The sequence below is a fragment of the Schistocerca serialis genome, chromosome 7 (assembly GCF_023864345.2).
Source record: "Schistocerca serialis cubense isolate TAMUIC-IGC-003099 chromosome 7, iqSchSeri2.2, whole genome shotgun sequence".
Taxonomy (NCBI): Eukaryota; Metazoa; Arthropoda; class Insecta; order Orthoptera; family Acrididae; genus Schistocerca; species Schistocerca serialis.
This window is the reverse complement of record NC_064644.1, coordinates 276471841-276492749: the sequence shown is the minus strand read 5'-3', so window position 1 is coordinate 276492749 and position 20909 is coordinate 276471841. Positions and strand designations below refer to the sequence as shown.

Sequence of the window (20909 nt, the reverse complement as noted above, 5' to 3'; positions counted from 1 at the left end):
CTGCCTCGGGCATGGATGTTTGTGATGTCCTTAGGTTAGTTAGGTTTAACTAGTTCTAAGTTCTAGGGGACTAATGACCTCAGCAGTTGAGTCCCATAGTGCTCAGAACCATTTGAACCATTTTTTGAGTGGCTTGTGCGAGGCAAGCATCGGAGGACGCGGCACACGGCGTTTCCGTTTGGAGGCTACACTTCCCTGAATTCTGAGGGGTTCGTACAATAGGCTTGAGCGCCTGGCGGAACGACTGGCGTCGGTCGAGTTTTGCCTATTTTATGTAGTGCGAAAAGACCTGCGAGACGTCTATGTGTCGCCGCAGTTTATGTATTTACCATTCCAGCGCGTCCAGAACGAAGATTCCTTGCACCGACAGACTGCATTGTCCTCTTGATTCTGAGAATACTTGTGGACTGTGCCCTGCTGGGTGCGACTGTCTGGCGCCCAATGGCCGGTGGTCTAGGCAGGTTGTTTTCGTAGCCGGTCAAACGGCAAGTTCAGTGCCCTCAGCTGAATAGCAGGCATGATTGGTGAACTTAAACTGAGGCTAGTTGACGTCATAAAGCCCTGCTCAAACTTGGAGGGAACGGTCGCTATTGGCGCGAATGATGCTCTGAAACAGTGTGGGAGAACTTTGGAATCAGAACTGAATGCTGATTCGCGGTTTTCGAGGAGAGTAGGGAGTAGAGCAATGTTGGCTTCGTTCTTGCGTTGCGCAGACGTGGAATTCGGGATCTGATCTTCCTCGGAGTCGGACGGTCTTGAGACTTCGTCACTCGTTTTCGGAAGAACTTAGCATTCTCGGACAGCCTTCGCGGCCAGGGGTTGACACAGAGTTGCTGCACGGCAGAAGTCGGCGCCTACATCATCAGGACGATGCCTGCCGAAGACGTGCTGCAGATTTCAGTACTGGTACAGTATTTTGCGGCTCCGGCATTGTAGGACCTTATCAATTTTATACTGAATCCCTCAGCAGCATTCGTGCTCGCTTTGCTACAAGTCCACCTTGCTTGTTTTTCCATGTGATCTCATTTGAGCTCTCACTACTAATTGTGATACTGCTATATAGTCGGGAGATTAATATTTGATTCATTAGGACCTCCAGTCATTATCGTCTTATTCCCATAATATTTCAGTATACCCTATCCTTTAACCTACTGTTTGTGTCGATAATCATGTGCATTTATGTTCTGATGTATAATAAATCTGATTGTAATATTTAATCCGCATATCATTTCGTAGATATATGCAGAATCCCATTTCCTGTTGTTTATTATGATAAAGTTCTCTTTTTTCTGAGTAGATTACGATTTTTAATAAATTATTGTGAGTGTGCACTCCTCCTTACTTTACCACCTAGCAGGGTCCACCATCATTTTCTTCCGTTACCGTTGTGTGCATAATTAATTAGCTGGTAGATAAGGAGGAGGGCAAGTGCATGTCTTGTTCTCATGTGAAATTCGTCTGAATTAAAGAGGTACAAACTCTTCTCCACCTCGGCACCTCGCACTGTACCGTCGTTGGATGACGTTTCCGGACATGGGTTCCCATCCTCATATTGTTGCTCAACGCACTTTCCCACAGCCTCGAAATTTGTAGGTGAAATTTTGAAACATTCTATGCAATGGCTCAGTGGTAAAGTGATAGACTGTGGATCCCAAGCTCTGGAGTTAGATTCCGGATCAGTCCTAGGAAAGTTGTCACTTTCTAACAGTAATGTTAAAGACGCCGGTTTTCGCAGTGTTCGGGGCCCATGCTAAACCTTAATTCCGCCTGTGACCCCTTGGGTAAATCAGTTCCAACGTCGGAGGAAGGACTATAGGAGCTGTCGTAGTTAATCACTATGGTCTTCAAAGTAATCTCGGGATGATGGCAGTTTGATATTTTCTTGAATATTTATTCTGTATTTAGACCACCTCCGTGGACGATTGGTTAGCAACGCTGCCTTCGATGTGGAGGGACTCGTCATCGATTCTTGTTACCACCTCGACTTTCTGGGGCAGGGGCATCCGGAACGAAGTGCACTCAGCCTCGTGAGGCTAAATGAGGGGCTGCTTGAACAGAAAAGCAGCTGTCTCATCAACATTCATGTAAACTGGGAATAACGGCTGGAGGCATTGGCGGCATGCTGATCACATTTCTCACGATCACAGATCACTGCTCCTACTGCCTTGTAGGCAGCTCTCGTCTAGTCGGAACAGTACTAAGGCCTATTAGATACGTTTATTCTGTATTTGTGTAAAAGGCCGAATATTCATTCTCCGGCCGCTGGCAGCATTTAAGTCTAGGCAACTGATATGCTGTGTGTTCGACAATGAGAGTCGCAATCCACCTTTTTTCCGCTTTTATACCATTCCTAGTATTAAATATTCATAGTTCAATCATTTTTTCAATTTCTTTGATCCGTGCATTAGATAGATAAATTCCTTGCCCAGGTTTTATTTATCGTTTAATGTTTTCTACCTAAATATTGGAAAGTGTTTCTGTAGCTTGCCGATACTTGAAATTGTTTTTTTTTTTAATTTTTTGGTTTACTGGGTAAGCTGTCGATCAAATTCCTGCAGTTTTGATCAAAAGTTTGCCAGCTAAGCCATCAACGAACAGTGTCTTAGACAAAGTGTGCTATGAGGATCTGTCGGCTTTGTACCGCTGACAGAGGTGGCGTAGTAGCAATACGTTGCACAATCAGTCGAAAGGACGGCAAATGGAGAGATGGATCCTTCAGAAAGAATATGGGCAATTCCCCTCCCATGTTTCCCCTCTCCGAGATTACCTCTTTTTCATTAACCTTCCTTCCAAAATACCCTTGGTTGATATGTGTATGGGAATTTTCCCCATCAAAAACACGAGTTCGTTGGCCGTTTGAAATTATAGAGTTACAACTGAATTTTATTCGAATTAAACGGCACATGCTGCTGACTGGTAACGGCTTATTCACAGTCAGACTCTATAATTGAGTCTTTGTAACTTGATCCCTGACAGTTGCAGGGGGTTGAGTGTGGCAGCTTCGCGGTTATACCTCAACCAATAACATACCGCGATTTTGTAAACGTCTCTATGGCAACTTTTGTGTTGTTACGCCTCTGTAGACGGCTACTGTTTTCTCCTGCAGCCTTTGGAAGCTGGCAACAACGCTGAGAGCTGTCAGGGAGTTTCTTATGCCGTCTCGACTGTAGTCGTGGGAATGAGAGGTAACGTGTTCTGGCTGATCGTCATAACTGCCGTCACACGGATGGAAATGCGTTTCAGACCTGTATTCAATGTTAGAACAATTAAGAAATGAGAAATGAAAACAATATGAACTTGATCTTATAATAGCCGAAAGTGTTGTAAACAACGAAGTTTGATAACTTTTCCAGAGCTGGAGATCTCTGAATTCTTTTATGTATTTCTTAGGCCTAAAGTCAGACAAATAGTGCCATAACGTGTTTCGACTTCTCAGTACTTTAGCGTCATATGTTTCGAATCTTTTACATTGTATTGTATTGTATGTTAACCGGGGACCTAGAAACGACGGAGAGGCTCCGTCCCCGCCTCAGCCGCAGTGGTCCACAACCCCACGACGACTATCGCAGTCCACTGTACCCCTCCGCCGCCCCACACCGAACCCAGGGTTATTGTGCGGTTCGGCCCCCGGTGGGCCCCACAGGGAACGATTGTAGCCCCTATGTTTGCGTGGTAGAATAATGGTGGTGTACGCGTACGTGGAGAACTTGTTTGCGCAGCCGACGTAGGGTAACTGAGGCGGAATAAGGGGAAACAGCCCGCATTCGCCGAGGCAGATGGAAAACCACCTAAAAACTATCCACAGACTGGCCGGTTCACCGGGCCGGGCGCTCCTTCCCGCCCGGAAAGCCGTGCGTTAGACCGCACGGCCAACCGGGCGGGCATCCTTTACATGGTAACCTGCCACCTGAGCAATTGGTGAGTTACTGTATAACGGATTCAAAACATTTGAATGTGAGTTAGCGATGAAGTCGAAATCGGTCGTGATACTATGTCAACGAAACAGTTATGATGTTACTATGCAACGCGTTCGAATCATGTGATGATAAGTCATTAAGAAGTCGAAACACATTATGCTGCTGTGCCACCCTCAGTTGAGAAATACAATAAACAATTTCGTTTTTAAACGGTCACAGTGTTCCTCTTGGGCAGTTCACCCAATCTGTCCAAGTTAGAAATCTCTCTCAGATAATCGAGACAGTAGATAGAACGATGTGTCATCTGCAGAAACGCTATAAAACATAACTCCGCCTTGAATTGCCACAGCGCGAAGTACAGTCCCCGATGTGAAAAATGGCACTGGCTCCGCGGTATTTTGTTCGCTCTTTTGGTACTGCAGAGCGAGGCAAAGAGCAAAAAGAGAAACGAAAAAGGTGGACCTGAAGGTGAGCGCAGAGGAAGTTGGCTGCACTGCCGTCGGTATTCCCCCCCCCCCCCCCCCCCCCCTGCTCTTTCCGTGTCTTAGCCGTAGCCACTGTTGTTGTTGTTGTTGTTGTTGTTGTTGGTCTAAGAACATTAGCCCTTCTTTTGCGAACTAGCGGCGGACGCGGGCAACTTTCAAACGCTTTTAATGAAGCCCGCCATCCCGTCCAGGAACGCAGCACCATTAACGGAGAAGTTTGCGGCCGGCGCGCCGCGCCGCACGCAGTCACCTCGGCGCTGGGGTGGGGCCGGGCCGAAACACACACCCTATCCGTGCCTGCAGCTCGCAGGGCGCCGGCCAAAAACTCCGCGCCACGTGCTCGCACGCCTCCGTCTGCAGACTGCCTTAATTAGCCAGAGACGCCTCCATCGTTTCACTAAACCACACTCGTCCTGACTATCCTTCGCCATTCTCAATATAAAATTTCTTTCCTTCGTTTGGGGGAGAGTCATTTCCATGGTTTCTGCCACAGTACAGGATACCTTTTTTGACAGTAAACGATCTCACAATTAATCAAATGTTCCGGGCTATTATGCCGCGGTCGAATGGATCTCACCGACGTTTCGTCCCCATCTGTGGGTGGGCATTTCAAAGGGTGATCGTAGCTTTTCTAACTGTCCGATTCACTGACCGGTCGAATGGATCTCACCGACTTTTCGTCCCCATCTGTGGGTGGCATTTTCGAGGGTGATCGTAGCTTTTCTGACAGTCCGATTCACTGTCCGTCGAATGGATCTCACCGACGTTTCGTCCCCATCCGTGGGTGGCATTTTCAAGGGTGGTCGTAGCTTTTCTGACTGTCCGATTCACTGTCCGTCGAATGGATCTCACCGACGTTTCGTCCCCATCCGTGGGTGGCATTTTCAAGGGTGGTCGTAGCTTTTCTGACTGTCCGATTCACTGTCCGGTCGAATGGATCTCACCGACGTTTCGTCCCCATCTGTGGGGGACAAGGGTTATCGTAGCTTTTCTGACTGTCCGATTCACACCCTGGCTCGCTACAGACTACAGCAAAATTCTGGCGGGACTCCACATGTTTTGAATTTGTGAGCGCCTTTGGCTGTTGTGGACTGCCGTCGTCCGCTGCTGCTATCATCCCGTGGTGGAAGATTGGTAGACATCTTTCCGAATGTCATTCAATTTCACGCCCTCCTCTTTCCTACTGAAATTCCTGGTGTATTTTACAATCTCTATGATCTCCCCGCATAGTCTTTCATGATATCCGCTTATGATTGCCAGTACTTGAGTCCTATCAAAATGAATGTGGTGGTCTCCTGGCTGCAAAGCATATTCCGTAACAGCTCACCCGTCAATCTCTCCTCTTCTCCTTGTGTTCTTCTAGTCGTTTTTTTTTATAGTTCTTCTTGCGGTACCCACGTACACCTCCGCACAACTACACGGAATCCTATAGTTTCAGTTTTTTCAGTGGTTTCCGATTTTTGGTGATCTTTTATCTTCCGTGTGTGTGTATAGATTACTACAATGGAAAAAGCTGGAATAGCAATGTACTCAGTAGCGAACTAGGGTGTGAACCCGACATCCAAGAAAGTTACGATTCCCCTTGAAAATTTCCTCCGCAGATGGGGACGAATCGAGGGGTTTTATGGTGAAATCCATTCGACAACGGCATAACAGCCCGTAACATTTTATTAATTGTGACATTTCTAGCCGTGAATGTTTTCATTTTACAATAAACGATCTGTAAACTTCATGACGAGCTGCATCAAACGATCCAGAAGACTGATGACTCATAAGAAAATGTGATAAACCTCAGGGATTTATTCTTGAGATCAAAACATTACAAAAACTTCATGTAACCGTAGGCACGAAAATCCTTCATTACGTAGTCTAATAACCCCGTTTCCTCAGTTTAGTAATTACGAAGATAAAAAACTTTTTTGACATATCTTTCACCATCTACTGACGTATAGATGTATAATGTCTTAAGCAGGATGTATCTAAGTTTACTGTGGCAGAGATTAGCGGACAGCAAGTATAGACATCTTGATTTTTCGTAGATGTTGCTGGCTCGCTCATTGTCTGACAAAATTCGGGGTATGACTCCTCCAGAGGCAGCGGTCTCATCAAGTTTAGGAGAAAACGTTATCCTGTTAACGATGGATTGTCTTGATATATTTTTGAACTTAACTCTGTCTACATTTATTTATGATAGTCTACAGTAGTCTGCGGTAATGTTCAAACTCTTCTCCTCCGTTACGGAGATCTGAAAGGATTTATTATTCGTGGCACAAAAATGATACATTTGCCAGACAGAAATTGCTTGAAGTGATCACCTCCCCATTCCATGCATACCTTGAACCTGTGTTTCATACTTTAGCGTATGTTGTGGAAAACTCCGGGTATGTTCCGTATTTGGTGAAGTCCATTTGGGATACGTTCCTCCAGAACATCGACAATGGCTGCGGGAGTTCAGTACACCAAGGATTAAAAAAAGAAATCAATTGGATTCGAATGTGACGTTTGGGCCGACCGTGCAATGGATCCCCCTCGACCAATCCACCTCTTCGGAAACTGATTATCGAGTACTGGTGAACCATCCATGTAAAATGAGATGGTGAGATGCAGTGCCATCGTGCATAGACGACAATCGTTGGATGACTCTAGAGGTACGTCATCAGGTACATGAAGCAAATTGTGTCTGAGAAACTGCAGATACATTTTACCAGTACGACGTTGCGGAAAGACGTAGCAACCAGTGAGGTGATCCTGAATGATTTCGCTGTTAGATCAGCAACAAACACGCAACGATTAACTTTGTTTAGCCCATCCTTTCTTAACACCGTTCGGGCCTTCGCAAAAATTTCGGCTGAACTTATCTCCGGCTTTAGCCAGCTTTCATTGCCTACAAGATTTGAGCATCAACGCTTTCTATTAGCGCTTGAAGGTCTCGTGCTTTCCGCACACAGCTATGACAATTTACAACTGTTATATCGATGGTTACTAGATCTACGTTCTTCCTGTGTTAGACCTGCATGCTTCGGGACTGAAGCCCTTTTTGTGTTTCCCCGAGACCATCTAACATAAAAAATCATCCACTCCACGCTACACAGTCCTTGCTGACCTATTTAGTGGAACCCGTAACCCCACCACCCTAAGGTGTAGGTCGAGGAATTTTCAGCCTACACGGTCGCAGAACGTCTGAGCCTTTGATTCAGACCCCTCACTCGGCTCAGTACCAGGGGTTCACAATCGGTCCTGTCGACTATGCTGCAAATAGCGAGCTCAGGCTTCATCTCACAAGCAAGACTGTCAGTCTTTACCACTTCTGATAACCGCTCGAAACCAGAGAGAATCTCTTCCGATTCAAAGCGACACACATCATTCGTACCGACGTGAGCCACCACCTGCAGTTGGCTGCATCCTGTGCTCTTCATGGCATCTGGAAGGACCCGTTCCACGTCTGGAATGACTCCACCCAGTATGTACAAAGAGTGCACGTTGTCTTTCTTCCTGTACTTGGCAGCCATATACTTAAGAGCCCCATAACGCTCATAAAATTGGAGCTCGAACTACCAATAATCCCACCCTCTGTGATTGCCCAGATCTTGCAGGCTGAAAGGTTTCCTCTGCAACAGGACAAGTGACTGCGTCTGGCTCAGGGACAATATGAGCCATAGACAGTACCTGGAACCTCTTTGTCAGACTAACCAGCGACGCCTTGCTTTCGGCCCCTGTCATGCCCTGAGGCAACGTCTCACTCGACCACGGGTGAGGGATCAACCTCAGTGGAAGGCTCATCTGGGCTGCCCAGACTGATGCGGACTCATCGACGGACTCGTGAGTCATGCTGGATGTTCGTTGGACCCCGCGGCCGGCCTACAAAAGTGATACCCATCCCCTGCAGCCTCAAACTGTGTAACTGAAGCCATCACATCTGGAGCTGAGAGCAAAGAGTCACCAACTCGGTTTCCATCAGCAAACAGCAATCACAGTCGCTATCCACACTAAAGACCGTGGAAAGCTAGGCTACACAGACAAAGGACTATCGACACGCGCTACGGAACTTTACTGTAGACACCGACGAAAATGCGATAACTGTGTCTAATAAAAACTGAATTACCAAAGCACTTAGGTGAGACTAAATAGTTCGCTCCGGTTTAGTTTCCGACATAAACGTAAGCGTAAGACCTGTGTCTATTTCATATTAAATTAACATGCAGAAATTGAAGATACTAAACTAACAAAGCACACATATGAAATTATATATTTCACTTCTTGTCAGGAACTCGTTAAATGTCACAAAATCGATTAATCCCCTGTTGCTGCTCGTGTCTCGGCCGGTTGCTGCTGCCTGGCTCTCTGGTCTCCCTGAACAATTTTTTCGTTGTATGCTTCAACAAATCATCTGAAATGAATAATGAAGTGCCTCCTTGACAATAATCAGTGACGTAACAGCCGTGTGACGGAGGAATTGCCGCTGGTCTTCCTCCTTGTCTGTACAACATATTTCTCGATGGTATTGAAACACAACCGTAGAGAGCAAAAATCTTGAAACAAATAAAGCAACCCTTTCGAAATCAGAAATTGGTCACGTAATGCGTGTAATGATCAAATTGTTTTTCTGTATGGGAATGCTTAAGCGACAGAAAAATGGAGGATGGTGAAGGAAGATTTGCAAACGATCAGCGCTTTGTATAAAGACTGGCAGCTGGAAGTCTCAATAATGTAGACGTAACGTGATCGTGTAATAGAAAAACAAGGCCATATTGTTTGATTATCTCGTGACCTACCAGTAACTGGTATCAGTCACAAATGTCAAGTGTTTTTGGCTATTCATCAGGAGTGGACGTCCACGTAGATCAAATGGCTCTGAGCACTATGGGACTTAACATCTGAGGTCATCAGTCCCATAGAACTTAGAACTACTTAAACCTAACTAACCTAAGGACATCACACACATCCATGCCCGAGGCAGGATTCGAACCTGCGTCTGCAGCGGTCGCGCGGTTTTGGGCTGAAGCGCCTAGAACCGCTCGGCCACTCCGGTCGGCCCACGTAGATCGATTAGTCGGGAAGGCAGAGGGAAGAATGAAGCTGACTGCAAGAACGCACGCAGAAGGTAGCTTGCACAATTCTCATCCAAACGAATCGTGAGTATTGCTCTCTAGTTTAAGACCATAAGAGTTGAATTAACAGAAAAGACAGTGAAATTTCGAAAGTGAGCTACGTGACGATCACTTGTTTGCTTAATCAGTTTAAGAACATCACAACATTGATGAACAGCCTCTTGTGCTTGAAGTTATATCGAAGATCTTGTACATCACGTAACACACTTTAAATATTCCAAGAGCGTGTAGGTCATACTGATAGCTGTTACATGATTTGTTTTTTTCTTCGCATTTTCCCATCCCCAACTTATTAGCCACACAGAGGGAATGAGTGCGAATGTATGTTTGTCTTTCAATATGTAGCGGCGTTAGCATTGTGGTTGTAGTAGATGGCGCACTCCTTGAATGATGGATGCTATGAAATAGAGCGCAGGGTGAAATAAGAACTTTCACATAGCAATCCAAAGATCAAGGTTTTTGTATAGGAAGATATAGATGTGTATAGGTTCAAAAAGAAGTGTATTTGGATTTTTTGTTACGAATAACTGATGTTTCGTAAACAAAAATTGTACCCCACGTTTCTACATCTATACTCCGCGAGCCACCTTACGGTGTGTGGCGGAGGGTACTTATTGTACCACTATCTGATCCCCCCTTCCCTGTTCCATTCACGAATTGTGCGTGGGAAGAACGACTGCTTGTAAGTCTCCGTATTTGCTCTAATTTCTCGGATCTTTTCGTTGTGATCATTACGCGAGATATATGTGGGCGGTAGTAATATGTTGCCCATCTCTTCCCGGAATGTGCTCTCTCGTAATTTCGATAATAAACCTCTTCGTATTGCGTAACGCCTTTCTTGAAGTGTCCGCCACTGGAGCTTGTTCAGCATCTCCGTAACGCTCTCGCGCTGACTAAATGTCCCCATGACGAATCGCGCTGCTTTTCGCTGGATCATGTCTATCTCTTCTATTAATCCAACCTGGTAAGGGTCCCATACTGATGAGCAATACTCAAGAATCGGACGAACAAGCGTTTTGTAAGCTACTTCTTTCGTCGATGAGTCACATTTTCTTAGAATTCTTCCTATGAATCTCAACCTGGCGCCTGCTTTTCCCACTATTTGTTTTATGTGATCATTCCACTTCAGATCGCTCCGGATAGTAACTCCTAAGTATTTTACGGTCGTTACCGCTTCCAATGATTTACCACCTATGGCATAATCGTACTGGAATGGATTTCTGCCCCTATGTATGCGCATTATATTACATTTATCTACGTTTAGGGAAAGCTGCCAGCTGTCGCACCATGCATTAATCCTCTGCAGGTCCTCCTGGAGTACGTACGAGTCTTCTGATGTTGCGACTTTCTTGTAGACAACCGTGTCATCTGCAAATAGCCTCACGGAGCTACCGATGTTGTCAACTAAGTCATTTATGTATATTGTAAACAATAAAGGTCCTATCACGCTTCCCTGCGGTACTCCCGAAATTACCTCTACATCTGCAGATTTTGAACCGTTAAGAATGACATGTTGTGTTCTTTCTTCTAGGAAATCCTGAATCCAATCACAAACCTGGTCCGATATTCCGTAAGCTCGTATTTTTTTCACTAAACGTAAGTGCGGAACCGTATCAAATGCCTTCCTGAAGTCCAGGAATACGGCATCAATCTGCTCGCCAGTGTCTACGGCACTGTGAATTTCTTGGGCAAATAGGGCGAGCTGAGTTTCACATGATCTCTGTTTGCGGAATCCATGTTGGTTATGATGAAGGAGATTTGTATTATCTAAGAACGTCATAATACGAGAACACAAAACATGTTCCATTATTCTACAACAGATTGACGTAAGCGAAATAGGCCTATAATTATTCGCATCTGATTTATGACCCTTCTTGAAAATGGGAACGACCTGCGCTTTCTTCAAGTCGCTAGGTACTTTACGTTCTTCCAGCGATCTACGATAAATTGCTGATAGAAAGGGGGCAAGTTCTTTAGCATAATCACTGTAGAATCTTAAGGGTATCTCGTCTGGTCCGGATGCTTTTCCGCTACTAAGTGATAGCAGTTGTTTTTCAATTCCGATATCGTTTATTTCAATATTTTCCATTTTGGCGTCCGTACGACGACTGAAGTCAGGGACCGTGTTACGATTTTCCGCAGTGAAACAGTTTCGGAACACTGAATTCAGTATTTCTGCCTTTCTTCGGTCGTCCTCTGTTTCGGTGCCATCGTGGTCAACGAGTGACTGAATAGGGGATTTAGATCCGTTTACCGATTTTACATATGACCAAAACTTTTTAGGGTTCTTGTTTAGATTGTTTGCCAATGTTTTATGTTCGAATTCGTTGAATGCTTCTCTCATTGCTCTCTTTACGCTCTTTTTCGCTTCGTTCAGCTTTTCCTTATCAGCTATGATTCGACTACTCTTAAACCTATGATGAAGCTTTCTTTGTTTCCGTAGTACCTTTCGTACATGATTGTTATACCACGGTGGATCTTTCCCCTCGCTTTGGACCTTAGTCGGTACGAACTTATCTAAGGCGTACTGGACGATGTTTCTGAATTTTTTCCATTTTTGTTCCACATCCTCTTCCTCAGAAATGAACGTTTGATGGTGGTCACTCAGATATTCTGCGATTTGTGCCCTATCACTCTTGTTAAGCAAATATATTTTCCTTCCTTTCTTGGCATTTCTTATTACACTTGTAGTCATTGATGCAACCACTGACTTATGATCACTGATACCCTCTTCTACATTCACGGAGTCGAAAAGTTCCGGTCTATTTGTTGCTATGAGGTCTAAAACGTTAGCTTCACGAGTTGGTTCTCTAACTATCTGCTCGAAGTAATTCTCGGACAAGGCAGTCAGGATAATGTCACAAGAGTCTCTGTCCCTGGCTCCAGTTCTGATTGTGTGACTATCCCATTCTATACCTGGTAGATTGAAGTCTCCCCCTATTACAATAGTATGATCACGAAACTTCTTCACGACGTTCTGCAGGTTCTCTCTGAGGCGCTCAACTACTACGGTTGCTGATGCAGGTGGTCTATAGAAGCATCCGACTATCATATCTGACCCACCTTTGATACTTAACTTAACCCAGATTATTTCACATTCGCATTCGCTAATAACTTCACTGGATATTATTGAATTCTTTACTGCTATAAATACTCCTCCACCATTGGCGTTTATCCTATCCTTGCGGTATATATTCCATTCTGTGTCTAGGATTTCGTTACTGTTCACTTCCGGTTTTAACCAACTTTCCGTTCCTAATACTATATGCGCACTATTTCCTTCAATAAGAGATACTAATTCAGGAACCTTGCCCTGGATACTCCTGCAGTTTACCAATATTACGTTAACTTTTCCTGTTTTTGGTCTCTGAGGACGGACGTTCTTTATCAACGATGATAATGTCCTCTCTGGTAAGCCGTCAGGTATTTTATCGTTTCGCCCAAGGGGGGGTCCCTCTAACCTAAAAAACCCCCGTGTGCACGCCACACGTACTCTGCTACCCTAGTAGCTGCTTCCGGTGTGTAGTGCACGCCTGACCTGTCTAGGGGGGCCCTACAGTTCTCCACCCAATAACGGAGGTCGATGAATTTGCAACCATTATAGTCGCAGAGTCGTCTGAGCCTCTGGTTTAGACCCTCCACACGGCTCCAAACCAGAGGACCGCGATCGACTCTGGGCACTATGCTGCAGATATTAAGCTCAGCTTGCACTCCGCGTGCGATGCTGGTTGTCTTCACCAAATCAGCCAGCCGCCGGAAGGAACCAAGGATGGCCTCAGAACCCAAGCGGCAGGCGTCATTCGTTCCGACATGTGCTACTATCTGCAGCCGGTCACACCCAGTGCGTTCAATAGCTGCCGGAAGGGCCTCCTCCACATTACGGACGAGACCCCCCGGCAAGCACACCGAGTGCACACTGGCATTCTTCCCCGACCTACCCGCTATTTTCCTGAGGGGCTCCATAACCCGCCTAACGTTGGAGCTCCCTATAACTAATAGGCCCGCCCTCTGTGACTGTCGGGACCTTGCCGGAGAATCGGCCACTGGCCCAACAGGCGAGGCATCCTGTGGTGGCTCGGAAACGATGTCATCACCACTAGGAAGCACCCCGTACCTGTTGGAAAGGGGTAAGGCAGCTGCCACGCGGCCAGATCCCACCTTCGCCTTTCGGCCAGGCACGCGCGAGCCCACCACTGTCCGCCATTCACCCTGGAGTGATGGCTGACCGGTAAGATGCTCACTGCCGGAAGACGCAGCGACATCAGGGGTTCCATGTGATTCCAAGGCCACCGAAGTAGGCATAGGTCTCACCACAGTTGCCCCAACGCCACTACGAGCCGACGCATGCGCCTCGAGCTCGATGAGCCTAACAGACAAAGCCTCCACCTGCCCCCGAAGAGTGGCCAATTCTCCTTGCGTCCGCTCACAACAACCACAGTCCCTACACATGACTATGTTTACAATACTCTATACGGTGACAAATTCCCAAGATAATCTTCTGATGAGCTACTCTGATAATCAAGAAACACTCACTGAAATACGAGACGCGAAAACTACGCTAGGTTTTCCCAGAAAAACTATTTAAAAGCTAAGCGCAGCAAATAAGTACAAAAACGCTTTATACAAACAGTACTCGCGGCTGCTGGTGCTCTCGCTCTGGCTGTCACAAGACAATTTATATAACGAACAGTGAATCGACTGTAAGCGTTATTTCTGGTAAGGAATTAATGCTCAGGAACAAATGAAACTGTATCTTAATACAGGTCCAGATAATTACCACCGTGAGAAGGAAACTGCTATCTCATTCACATTTAACTACTCACGGAAAACATTTGCAGTATTACTCTACCAGTGCGTTTTGAGCGCCACGGGTCTGATAAATAATTGTAAGTACGATCTACTGACAGGACGGACATGTGCGGCCTTGATCCTTTTAAATCTTCTTTGCAACCAGAGACAATGTTGACGAGTTACACTTAACTGCCATAGGTGGGTTTCAAAAGCACACTGAAGAGTGCCTCCATGTGATTCGAACACCGTTTTTCCCCAGGGACGATGGGTAGATGCACAAGTAACTAAAAGAAGCATTGACAATTTATTGTATTTCTAGGAAGAGACGTGGAAAGCATACTTTATCAGACGAACCAAGAAACCCATTGCTTCCCTCACGCGCACCTCGCACGTCTTCATTTCCGTGGTTAGAGGGAAGTTGGTGAATACAATGTTTACAGCACTATATAAAAGCTTTTGATTCAGTAAGACATCTAAAACTGAATACGCTGCTATGAAGAATTAAGCCGGCCGTTGTGGTCGAGCGGTTCTAGGCGCATCAGTCTGGAACCGCGCTTCCGCTACGGTCGCAGGTTCGAATCCTGCCTCGGGCATGGATGTGTGTGATGTCCGTAGGTTAGTTAGGTTTAAGTAGTTCTAAGTTCTAGGGGACTGATACCTCAGATGTTAAGTCCCATAGTGCTCAGAGCCATTTGAACCATTTTTGAAGTATTTAAACTTATTTGCCACTGGATCCGAAATTCCCTGAATGGCAGTGCGCAGCGTGTTATCCTGCAGCCAAGTTCCCTAGAATTCAGAAAGTAATATTTGGCGTGCTCCTGGAAAGAGTAACAGAACTGTTTCTGTCCATGTTATATATTGACTTAGCGGATGGTATTCGTTGCAATGTGAAGCCTTCCGTGGGCCAGGTAAACTATAAGTAAATACTTTCCTGCAAACATTTCAGTGATATCAATTTAGATATCGACATAATAACAGTATGTTTTAAATACCAGTAAATAGTTCTTAAATTAGAGAAATTGAAAGCTGGTCACTTCACGAAACATAAAGGTGTGTAGTCCTTGGACTTCATGAATCACAACTATAATTAATTATGTCATACTAATACTTGGGAATAATGTGTAGTCATGTACGGTGGAACGACAATGCAGAGTCAGTTGTAGGTAAAGTAAATATCATCCGTCTGTTCACTGGTAGCTTACTGGAAAACTGCATTTTGTCTACAAAAAACCCTGCATGGTAAACATTTTGAAGGCTGGTTCCTGACTAATGCTAAAGAGTATGGGACCCACATCGTATCGGACTAAAGGCGGACATGAAGCGTGTACAAAGACGAACTGCGCCTATAGGTACATGCTTGTTTGACTGGTGAGAAAGTGTAATAGAAACGTTGAGAATTCTCAGCTGGCACACTGGCAGAAAGGTTTAGACAGTATCTGCTTATCAAACTTCAAGAACTGCTTTGCAGGACAGATACTGTGTATATTCTGCAGCTCACCTAACTATCTATCCAGTGACGATCGTGCACTTAGGCGCACAAGCAATCATTCTTCCCATGATCCATCTGTGAATGGACAATACACGGTACTATAAAGCGATATCTTCTGTCACACAGTTCTAGTGATTCAAATAGTTACAGATGAATGACCACAGTGAAATGATCGTATTAATTAAGACTAACACCGAGGAGCAGCGACAAACATTATTCCGTCGCACCAGTGGAGATGGTAGGTTCGGGTACAATGGCTTGCTCTAAGCACTACGGGATTTACCATCTTAGGTCATCAGTCCCCTAGACTTAGAACTACTTAAACCTAACTAACCTAAGGACATCCACACATCCATGCCCGAGGCAAGATTCGAACCTGCGACCTTAGCAGCAGCGCGGTTCCGGACTGAAGCACCTAGAACAGCTCGGTCACAGCGGCCGGCTCGGGTACAATGACATCGGTATACGAGTATTGCGGTACTGTATAAGGGAGCTGTTGTCTCCTGCAATTTTCCAGGGTAACTTAAATATGTCACGAGAACACACAGCACCACTGGCTCAATATCATTCGCAGTGCAATGAGCTTTCTTAAGTCACCATTGCACTTGTTTACTGTAGCGTCTGCGAGTGTTTCCGTAACGGCCACTGGAGGTCAAGCGCAGTGATATCGTGGCCGGTTAATATTGATTGAAAATATCTGCTCAACAGTGCAAATGTTGATGGTATGCGCTGTATGTTTTGTTTCGAAACAAGCTCGCTCCAGTCACCAGCTGTACTTAATGTTGGCAACAGGACTGTTGGCTCTGCATCCAGATTCATTACAAACAGCTACGAAGTGCATGTAGGAGAGTACTTAGCATAGCTATTTATATGAATGCGTGATGTCTGTTCTTTGGGAAATGTCCGAGAGAACAGACACCTCACAGGATTCGCAGCAGTGAAGCATTATATGTAAATTAAAGGGGATCACCGCTGTCAACTGCAGCGGGACATTACGTGGAATCCGCGGCGACGAGTGAAAATTCGTACCCGACCGGGATTCGTACCCGCGATCTGCTTATTAGGCAAGTGTGTTAACCAGTGCACCACAGCGTTATCGCCACTACGTAGACTAAGTCGGCACACGTCACGGCCAATCCACAAACAAATGCTGAAATGTGTGTGAAATCTTATGGGACTTAACTGCTAAGGTCAACAGTCCCAAAGCTTATACGCTACTTAACCTAAATTATCCTAAGGGCAAACACACATACCCATGCCCGAGGGAGAACTCGAACCTCCGCCGGGACCAGCCATGCAGTCCATGACTGCAGCGCCTCAGACCGCTCGGCTAATCCCGCGCGGCGCCAATCCACATTCCCATCGAGCGCCACCTAACCGCAGTTCCTGTCCATTAAATTATTTATTATGTGATCTTGGCTGCATAACACCACACAAACAGGTACCAGTATTCACCAGCATAATGCGTAAGGCACGAAACAGTAATAATGTATTTTACTATATACGCGAAAAATCCTGCGACGCTACATACATTTCTCTTCAGAAATGTGGATCACTAAATAAGGACGCCGGCCGGAGTGGCCGAGCGGTTCTAGGCGCTACAGTCTGGCGGTACAGGTTCGACTCCTGCCTCGGGCATGGATGTGTGTGATGTCCTTAGGTTAGTTAGGTTTAAGTAGTTCTAAGTTCTAGAGGACTGATGACCTTAAGTCCCATAGTGCTCAGATCCATTTTGAACTGAATAACGACATGCTACAGTTTGCGCTCGTGGCACTGCAGTAAACTTCATTTAAATATGAACGAACAGTTATGGGGACCTTCTTGTAATACGTAAAATAAACGGTAAACAGTGACTGTCTTTTGTCCACAAATTAAATTGCTTTTTTTTAGCTACATACATAAATGAGACATCGTATTTGTGACTTAGCTCAATGGAAGATGTGTAATATACACAGGCGCGTAAGTTTACCACCACAATGACCGCCGAGGTGCTTTCACCTTGTCTGCTGATCACAGTAGACCACTTACGGGATTGTGGGCCCTCGAATAGGTGTGAGCTCGGCGAGAATACGCCAACTTCCGACTGTTAGCTGACGCCGCCATAGTACCCTGTTTCTGCGCATGCTCAGTGCGCAGTATACTCGTAAATTTAGAACTCCACACTCGGCGCAATCTGTACATCATTGACGTCATGAACTCACTGACGAGAGGTGGCCGACTGCTGTTTTACGCGCAGGCACGAAAGACTCACGCGCTTCACGTAGTCGCCTTTGATCACAAACTCGATCGTGTAAAACGACCTTTACGTGCGGAGTCCGGATTCACCCTGTATAAAAACAAGCTCCATGGTAGACGTGCGTGTCGTCAAACACTAATTCATTTTTGCTCTGTGTTCGGTGTGTCGGCAATGAGTTACAGGAATACGGGCCAGTTGCGCTTCGTGACCTGTCCGGATTTGCGACAGCGGCGAGCCGCGACTTTACGTACCTTGAGGTGTGTGGTGCGACGCGAGTGTTGCGGGCAGAGAGAGGTGTAGTGGACGGCGCGTGCGGCAGCTGCGGCGACTGCTGGTCGTGTCGAGTGTGTGGCTGCACTAGGGGCAGCAGGCGGGCGCTCGACGCTTTGTAGCCGGTGCCGGGAGGAGAAAGTGGTCGCTGCGGAGGGGGCGATGCCGCTGCCGCTGCCGTGGAGCCGACCCGGAGACGCCTGCAGCCGCGAGCAGCGCGCACCGTCCACGTTCGGGGAAGCGACGAAACGTTCTGCCGGCCCATCACGTGCAGAAGAGGCGCCGGTGAAGGGCACATCCGGCTCTTTTCACCCACGACGCTTGTTTTTACGGCAGCCATAGAACGGGAAACAAACTGAGGATCTGTTCAGATGACGATCTGCTTGGCTTTCGGAAAGGTAAAGGCACCAGGGAGGCAGTTCTGGCGTTGCGACCGATAGAAAAATTAAGACCCGTTAATAAGATTATCAGATTTGTTTCCGGGGGGAAGAAGTTGTTCCCAGCAACTGTTTTTATTCAGATTAGCAAAGGGTACCGCAATCAGTCGCTAATAATGTTTATTGTAAATCCAGATTTCGATCACCGTGTGGCTATCTTCAGCGCAGTAAATGTAAGTTAAAACAGTGGACATACTCCCAACTGCACTATTCTGTTACCTTAGGATGTTTAATAATCACGATCCAATTATCGATTTGTTTGGCTATCATACTACGCTGCCATATTACTACTTTGCTAAATTACGGAGCCATATATTGACCCATGGTTCTACCAGAGTTTAAAAGCAATAGCGCATAACCTGAAAGTTTCCCGTCTAACCTCCTTGCCTAAGGACGCCAGCTAAACGTTGATGTCGTCAAGCCCTCAATGAAAATTGCGCAACCGATAACTGGGGAGGGGAGCTTGAGAGCGTGCCCTTTCTGTACGATACTAGGCAAGCGACTTGAGGGCTCACAGGCTGATGTGTGGTGTCCTGCATTCTATATCTTTTATCTTAAATGAATTCCTTTAACTTGACTTCTTTGTGATTTTTAAGGTATGTTAAAGATTGATGACAATTGATAACCTATTTATTTTAAACATTATCACTCGACTATACAGCGATTGCAGCAATTGTTCCAGTTTACAGATATTACAATTTTACAACTTATAGGTCGGGTATATTATATACTAATCTGCAAGCACATTTCTGCGGGCAAGACGCAATTGCGTTGGTCAAATGTATACCATCAAAGTCTCCCAATATTTTACATAGTACATCCACCATGTGAGGAGGATAACGGACAAACTGGCGACCAGATACATTAACACAGGGGGTCAAATTTCCGAAATTAAACGAGAACATTCATTTCCTTACACAATCGAAAGCTGGAAATAAAAGAATTAGTACAAATATTCAAATACCTCTCTTCCATGCGTGAACATTGAGACAGATGCACTGCTCACTTACCTGTCTTCTGTAACACTCTCACGAGTATGGCGGGCACGCGCAGGTCTTCCTGGGCCCCGGTGGAGGGGGTGGTCGAACCACTTGGCCATGGCCAACCTCTCCACCCCAAATCATCTGACACTGGAACGACCTTGACTTTTACCTGCCTGTGATGTCTCTCTGAACCCCTACCCAGCACTACTATTCTACAGAACTACATCCCAATTAAGATTTGGCCACGCTTCACGGAAAGGTGTGAGGAGGATTGGGAAAGTTCATGTGCAGATTCACATTCACCTACAAGAAATGCATAATACACGTCACATATAAATACGTATTATGAAGCCTGACACATTTCTTTCCACCCGTCGACATGGGTTCTGTTGCACCCGCGGCCGGCCGCGTCGTGCAATAAAATTGGTGGCAGAGCCGCCTCTGTTTGTATTTCTCGTTGCGAGCGGGCAGCGAAACCTGCTGCTTATAGAGCGGAAACTACTGTACCGTTTCAAACCGAACCCCATTTTGTCAGGTCAAGTACTGAAATCTGTGGTCGTTTACTTTCCCTCTGGCGGTACGGTAGTAACTAACTGAGCTCACTGTTGATTATTGCGCCCAGTGAAATTGCAACCGTTTGATCTCTACCGGTATTAAACAGCTGTTCCAGTGAAGCTGTAACGAGACGGCGCAACTGGCTCATAGAAGACCTTCCCCAGTTGCGAGCCATGTGAAGTACAAGCAGAAGTGGCCAGCCTGTGATACAGAGAAAAAGGAAGTAGTCGTTTTCAGCATCCGAGAGACCATGTGAACTTAATAATGCTAACTCCCCATCCACCTCATTGTTCGGCAGGGCGCTGCCTTCAAAATACACCGCGCAAACATAATTATTTTTATGAAAATAGTAACTGTTCACGAAAGAACAGATACCATTGACGACCGTGCAGCTTCTCTACAATAAATGATAATTAATTGAAACCCTCACCTGTCGGCAGCTGAGGGTTTCAATTAACTATCATTTATTGTAGAGAAGCTGCACGGTCATCAATGGTATCTGTTATTTCGAGAACAGTTACTATCTTCATATATATAGTTAAAGGCTACCCAGCCATTGACCTTCGTCTGTGCGAATGGACACAGGTTGCCCGAACTCTTACGGGAATCGTCACCTTAGTGTGCGCGAGTAATGAGTG

The 20909-nt window shown here is 45.9% G+C and overlaps 1 protein-coding gene across 1 annotated transcript in view; it reads right to left on the bottom strand.

Annotated features, from left to right (window-relative positions):
• The window catches only part of LOC126412309 (uncharacterized), a 123676-nt gene extending 105246 nt beyond the window's left edge, over positions 1-18430 (bottom strand). Inside the window, exon 1 of the mRNA XM_050081830.1 lies at positions 18278-18430. The gene's annotated coding sequence lies outside the window, so the exon portion shown is untranslated. The remainder of the gene's footprint in view (positions 1-18277) is intronic.
• Between the last annotated feature and the right edge of the window lie 2479 nt (positions 18431-20909).